The sequence below is a fragment of the Propithecus coquereli genome, unplaced genomic scaffold (assembly GCF_000956105.1).
Source record: "Propithecus coquereli isolate 6110/MARCELLA unplaced genomic scaffold, Pcoq_1.0 Scaffold268, whole genome shotgun sequence".
NCBI lineage: Eukaryota > Metazoa > Chordata > Mammalia > Primates > Indriidae > Propithecus > Propithecus coquereli.
This window is the reverse complement of record NW_012148263.1, coordinates 671,045-678,282: the sequence shown is the minus strand read 5'-3', so window position 1 is coordinate 678,282 and position 7,238 is coordinate 671,045. Positions and strand designations below refer to the sequence as shown.

Sequence of the window (7,238 nt, the reverse complement as noted above, 5' to 3'; positions counted from 1 at the left end):
TCCAGAGTGCTAGGATTATAGGCATGAGCCACCATGCCTGGCCCAGTATCCCTTTTTATATAAAATATGTTACAATACTTCTTTTATTATCAGTAAATGAAATTACAGATAAAAATATAACTTACCAACACACTTCATTTTTTTTAAAAAGTCTAATATTATAACTGTATAGAAAGGAAAAACAAAAGGAGAGTAGTCCTAAGCAGAAACACATAAGTGTGGTCAATGCGCTAGTGCTGGTCCAGAGCTCTTTGTTATCAGTCCATGATAAATACAGAAATCGAGGTTCACTCAGGGTGGGGAACCTGTGGCCTTAGGGCCACATGTGGCCCTTCAGTTCTCCAAGTGTGGCCCCTTGACAGAATCCAAACTTTACACAACAAATTGGTCAAAAGGCCACACTCAAGGATCCAGAAGGCCATAGGTTCCCCAGATTGTGACGTACTAACAGCTTTGTTGAGATGAAATTTACCTACCATATAGTTCATTGATTTAAACTGTACAATTCAGTGGCTGTAGGTTTATTCACAGAACTGTGCAGCCATCACCACCATCAATTTTAGAACATTTTTGTCACTCCTGAAAAGAAACTCTGCATCCCTTAGCTATCATCTCCACCTCCCCCCCAGCCTTAGGCAACCACTAATCTACTTTCCGTTTCTAGATTTACTTACACTGGACATTTCATTTAAATGGAAACATACAATATATGGTAGTTGGTGACTGGATTCTTTCATTTAGCATATTTTTAAGGTTTATCCATGTTGTGGCATGTATCAGTAATTCATTTCTTTTTATTCTTGAATAATATTCCATTGTATGGATATACCATATTTTACTTATTTGTTCATTAACTGATGGACATTTGAGTTGTTTCCACTTTTTGCCTATTATAAGCGATACTGCTATGAACATTTGTTAAGTTTTGGCATGGGTGTAAATTTCATTTCTCTTGTGTGTGTACTAGGAGTGGAATTGCAGGGTTGTGTAGATACTCTTTGTTTAGCTTTTGGAGTAGTTGCTAGACTGTTTTCCAAAGCGGCTGTACAACTTTAGATTCCCACCAGCAGTATATGAGGGTTCCAATTTCTCCACATTTTCGCTAACACTTCCTATTCGTCTTTCTTATTATAGCCATCCATGTGGTTGTGATATGATATCTCATTGTGGTTTTGATTTGCATTTCCCTGATGGCTAATGATGTTGAGCATTTTCTCACGTGCTTATTGGCAATTTGTATATCTTCTTTTGAAGAATGTCTATTCGGATCCCTTGGATTTTCTTTTATTACTGAGTTACAAGAGTTCTTCATATATTCTAGATATAAATCCTTATTGGATACGTGATTTGCAGAGTTTTTGTCCTCTCTGTGGATTGACCTTTTACCTTCTTTTTTTGAGTGGGGAAGTAAATTGTAATTTTTTCATTGGAAAACAAGTAAATAACTTGGAATGGATTTGAGGCAAATTGTGCCATAAGCAGATTTTCTTTAAGTAGCTAAACAAAGTTTAAAAAGCAAGTAACAATAAAAGAAAATATTTCTGGTACAAGACCAACAGTACAAAAAAATAGTGTTGAGTACCTGGATAATACACCCATTTTGCAGTAGTGCAACTTTTGAGTACATATTGTTGATTGTCCATAGTCCATGCAGAGTTACAACTCCACACTGCAACAACATGCTGAAAGTTCCTAAAGAAAACTACTTTAAGAAAAGGCATAATCCAGATGTTCCCTCATTGACCAACTCCTCTAAGTCTAGATTTGCAGAAAGGCTTAGATATATCCATAGTAAGCCACATGCAATATGTTTCTTGATCAATTCTCTAAAAGAAGGTTTCAGGACAATGACAGTAAGATAAGGGGAGAAAGCATGAAGGAATGAAGTCCTATTTACTGTACATGCATATTTATTTGACAGTAGGGAGAAACCTTTTACAGATAAGTTACAAACAAAGAAAAGGCAAAGAAACAGTTTTATATAAGAAATTTAACACATTCTGTACAGTGTCTTCACTTTGCTGTCACCTTTGTACAAACTCTTAATAGTTTAATTTACTTGACCATCACCATCAGTATCTGCTCCCCTGATCATTTCATCAGCCTCATCATCTGTTAACTTCTCTCCAAGGTTCGTCATCACATGGCAAAGCTCTGCTGCATTATTATAGACATTGCCATCCTTATCAAACACCCGGAATGCTTCTCTAATTTCTTCTTCGCTGTCTGTGTCTTTCATTTTTCTTGCCATCCTGGTCAGAAGTCCAGGGAAATCAATTGTGCCGTTACCATTGTCAGCATCTACTTCATTAATGGTGTCCTGTAACTGCTTCTGTGGGATTCTGCCCAGGAGACCTCATTACAGTTCCCAGTTCCTTTGTTGTTATAGTTCTGTCACCATCCTTGTCAAATAGTGAAAAAGCTTCCTTCAACTCTGCAGTCTACTCTTCAGCCAGTTGGTCAGCCATGCTGCAAGCACTACCGGTTTCTGAGATGCAACCACACAACTACTCGGCTCCCATGCTCCACTCAGAGACCCTTTCACCTGCTTGATGGTGTCCTTTGAGGCACAAAAAGTTTTTAATTTTGATAATGTTTATTTTTTTCTTGTATTATGCTTTTGATGTCATATATCTAAAATATCATTGCCTTCTCCAAGGTCATGAAGTTTTACACCTATTTTTTCTTCTAAGAGTTTTATAGTTTTAGCTCTTATGTTTAAGCCTTTGATCCATTTTGTTATTTTTTTTTATAGCATGTGACATTTGAAGGTTAATTTGTCAGATGTAACCCGAAAGCATATAAAAAATCTGTAAAGAAAAAAATAGGCATTTTTGACAGTTATTTTTACAACATTGTTTTACAATCATTTAAATTTTTCGAACAAGCTTGGCTTTAAGTTTATTATTTAAAATTATTATTGAGAGCTAAATTAGAAAGTAAACTTATTTTATATTTTATTTTATTTTATGTTTGAGACAGAGTCTCGTTCTGTCACCCAGGTAGAGTGCAGTGGTATCATCATAGCTCACTGCAACCTCAAACTCCTGGGCTCAAGCGATCCTCCTGCCTGAGCCTCCCGAGTAGCTGGGACTACAGGTGTACACCACCACACCCAGCTAACTTTTTTATTTTTAGTAGAGACAGGGTCTTGCTTTTCCTCAGGCTGGTCTTGAGCTCCTGAGCTCAAGCAGTCTTCCTGCGTTGGCCTTCCCAGAGTGCTAGGATTATAGGTGTGAGCCACTGTGCCCGGCCTATTATTTTTTTTTAGCCCTCATTTTCTAATGGTGAAATAACCATCCCTGTACTGTTTTTGTCAAGAAAAGACATACTTTTTCTGAATATGGTAACAGTAGTAGTTAACCAAATGTGACAATGGAAGTGATTTAAAGAACGAAGAACAACAGAATTTGTATTAGTTTTGCTCAGAAACATGATCCTTCTTATTGAGTTGGGTTTTTTTGACACATAATTGATGATGAAATGCTAAAACCACAGCATCTTTTTTTGCAGAGCTATACTGGCTAATGAAGCCATGAAACCATCAAAACTTAAGCATAAAAGACAACAAACATAAGTAAGTTCAAAGCCAGAAGAACCACTGAGAAATAATAACTTGTGCAATTATCACTACTGTCCATTTCTGGAACGTTTTCATTGTCCCATACTGAAACTCTGTTCCCATAAATCAACAATTCCCCGTTGCCCTACATCCCCCATCCCAGTAACCACCGTTCTACTTTCTGACTATGTGAATTTGACTATTCTAGGTACGTCATATAAGTGGAATCAGACAACATTTATCCTTTTATATCTGGCTTATGTCATTTATCATGTCTTCAGAGTTTATCTGTGGTATAGCATATATCAGAATTTCATTCTTTTTTTAAGGCTAAATAATATTCCATTATATGCCACATTTTATTCATCATCCATTGATGGACATTTGGGTTGCTTCCACATTTTTTAACTGTTGTGAGTAATGCTGCTATGAACATGGTGTACTAATATCTGTTTGAGTTCCTGCTTTTAATTCTTTTGTGTATATAACTAGAAGTGGAATTGCTGGGTCATACGGTAATTCTATGTTTAATTTGTTGGGCAACTGCCATACTGTTTTTCACAGTGGCTACACCATTTTATATTCCCATCAGTGCACAATGGTTTCAATTTCTCCACATCCTCACCAACACTTCATGTTTTCTGTTTTTTTGGTAATAGCCATCCTAATGGGTATGAAGTGGCATCTTATTGTGGTTTTGATTTACATTTCCCTAATGATTAGTGATGTTGAGCATCTTTTCATGTGCTTATTGGCCATTTGTATATTTTCATTGGAGAAATGACTATTCAAGTCTTTTGCCTATTTTTGAATTGAGTTGTTTGTTTTTGTTGTTGAGTTATAATTCTTTATATATCCTTTTGCCTTTTAATGTTCTTTTACTAGAGGCATTTTTTGCTTAGCCTTCAAAGAAGTGGCTTACTGGATTTGTTTCAGGACCATCTGTGTATCGCAGATGTTGACTATTCTAGCCTCCTTTGTTGAATTTTAATGTAGATATTGATTGAGTTTTAGCATGATTCTCTATTAGCCTTCCAAAGAACAAGCTTAATTTCTTGAATCAGCTATTATTGAGTATTGCTGTTCAGTTTTGTATTGTTTATGAAAATTCAGGTGCCTTGGTGATCTGTATGGGATAAAATCACCCATATGTATTGTATGTTTAATGCATGCTCTATCATTTAATCCTCACAACAACCTGTGAGATGGGTATTTTTATATCCCTATTTTTCAGATGCATGACTGTGGATCAGAGTTAAATGACGTAAACTGCTCAAAATATATAGCTGACAAATAGTTTACCAATGTTGATATTTAACCACGTTTTCTTCAAGTTTATTATCAGTTCATGCACTGAACTAATTTTATGAAACTCTAACATGCAGGCTTGCATCTGTGTTTCAAGAGTATAGCCATCAGCATTTAATAGTTGTTAAAAGTCTAGTTTGGAGTGGGGAACCTTTTCATGTTGGAAGGCCACATTAATTTAGCTGTAATCAAATAAGGTTGCATTCAAGAAAATTCAATTAGCTGTATTTTAAAATGTACACTATTGTTTAAAAATCTCAATATTATGTACTTAATTTCAAAAAAATGAAAACTATTTGTTAATTTTAAAGTTAACCTTTTAATGACTTTGTTGTGTCTGCTTTTTGTTGGAAAGCATTTGAGTATTTGGTTGCAGCATGAAGACCCGCAGTTTCAGTTGATCCTCTAGATGGCTGTCAGTCATTTGTAACCTTAAGGATGTCTTGATTTGGGTTAGGTAGGAGAATGTAATAGATTTGCAGCAATACGTGGTTGAAAAACAAGAAAGCGTTTCTAGGGTATGTTGCATTTTTCCAAATATCAATTGAAACTTCCTTAGTATTAAACAGTGACTTTAAAATGTCCTATACTGAGAGCTCAATCAATTCTATCTGTAGTTCTTTAGGTGCCTTGGTGATATCAATGAGGTGAGGCTGAAATGCTAATTTGAGTGTGATGTCATGATTCTCAAAGTCAGTGAACCTTTCATTGTATTCTCCAATTAATAGGTCTGTGTGTATTCTTCAAGTGATTCTCACATATCATCCTGGTCATCAGTGACCTTTGTCAACTGGGGAAAATGTTGATCGGAAATTTCCTTTTGAAGAAGTGTTTTGAAAAAAGATAGTTTTTCCCCGAAATGCTTGGGTTTTTTTGCCACATGTCATATATACACCTAGTTCCACCCTACAAAGAAATATTCAAATCATTTCGATTTGACATGATATCACATGTAGAAATTCCTGTAGAAATCTTTCAATAATTCACATTACTGATTCTGTTCTTCATAAAATTTAATTATCTGTTCTCACAGAGCTAAAATTTTGGCTGACACCATCCCTGTAATAGCCAACACACTTTGGAATGATACGGCAAATCCACACTGAATACTTCATCCTTCAACTTTTTCATATGTTACAAAACTGACAATGCTGTGTTGTATTCGCATGAACATAGTTAACAGTACTTAAAACTTGTTGCAAAGTGTCACTTAAAATAGTAGCTTTAGCACAGAGATTTTGCTGATGCAAGACAGGATGAAAAAAAATGAGAACATCTGGATCTGTTAATACTTTTTTTATCTGTGCAATAAACCCTTCATGTTTTCCTGTCATGGAAGGTACACTGTGTGTACATACACTCACTAAATTTACCAAATTCAGTCCAACTTCACATTTATCTTGAAAGTCGTCAAAGATATCTATTCCCTGTGTTCTGTTCGCATGAGTACCCAAAGTGAGTAACTCTTTATAGCAAAAAAAATCTCCTGTTATGACCCAAATGGAGTTTTTAAAAGTGCTGGATCAGTAGTATCAGTTGATTCATCCAAAGAGATTGAATAATATATATTTTGCTTTTGAAGTATTGCATGAAGTTGTTCTGTTAAGTTGAAGGCTAATTCATGCTGCTAATCAGTTATGGTTCTCCTTGAAAGAGGCAGTTGTTTGTACTTTGAAACGTTATTGGGGTCTAAGCATGCTACCACTTTGACAATGCATTCTTTCACAATTTCTACATCACTGAAGGGCCTCCCTTTTTTCCCAAGTATATAAGCTACTTTATAAGTTGCTTCAGTGGCATTATTTCCCAGTCATATTGCTGCTTGAAAGAATTGTCTTTGGTTTTGCTTTTCACCTTTTAATTTCTACAATACTACCTTTCATGCCTCTCCCTCTAATTTAAAATCTTTGTGGTCCTTATGAGTGTTATAATACTAATGAGCATTGAATTCCTTTAATGTTGATACTGCAGTATCACAAAGCAAGCAAATCATCTTATTTTTGGCAGAAACAAGATAATGTTGCTGTTCCCAATCCTCATTAAAAAATCTGTTTTCTTCCTTCAGCGTTCTCTTGGTCTTCTTTGACATGATGGGCTGTTAAGCAGACGGAATTCAAAAATACTGTCAAGCTGTGCGACTATTCACAATTTATACTTTAAACAGAAACCAGTGCACCATTGTCAAAAGTTGATAACAGATTGGTGTACTTGATCCCCCTAAACTCTCACCAGCCAGTCTCTTGTGGTAGTGACGCCAGTCAGATGATGGAAGTTAGAAGTAACTCATGAGCATAGCAGCTGCCAATTTAGCCCTTATGGCTTACTAATGTTCTGATTGTGCCGGTCATTTTGTTGAAACTTACTTTAT

At 35.7% G+C, this 7,238-nt stretch overlaps 1 protein-coding gene and 1 pseudogene across 1 annotated transcript in view; one reads left to right on the top strand and one right to left on the bottom strand.

Annotated features, from left to right (window-relative positions):
- The window catches only part of TFDP2 (transcription factor Dp-2 (E2F dimerization partner 2)), a 58,242-nt gene that overhangs the window by 25,802 nt on the left and 25,202 nt on the right, over positions 1–7,238 (top strand). The gene's annotated exons all lie outside the window — the stretch shown is intronic.
- On the bottom strand, positions 2,051–2,468 carry LOC105812880 (annotated as a pseudogene).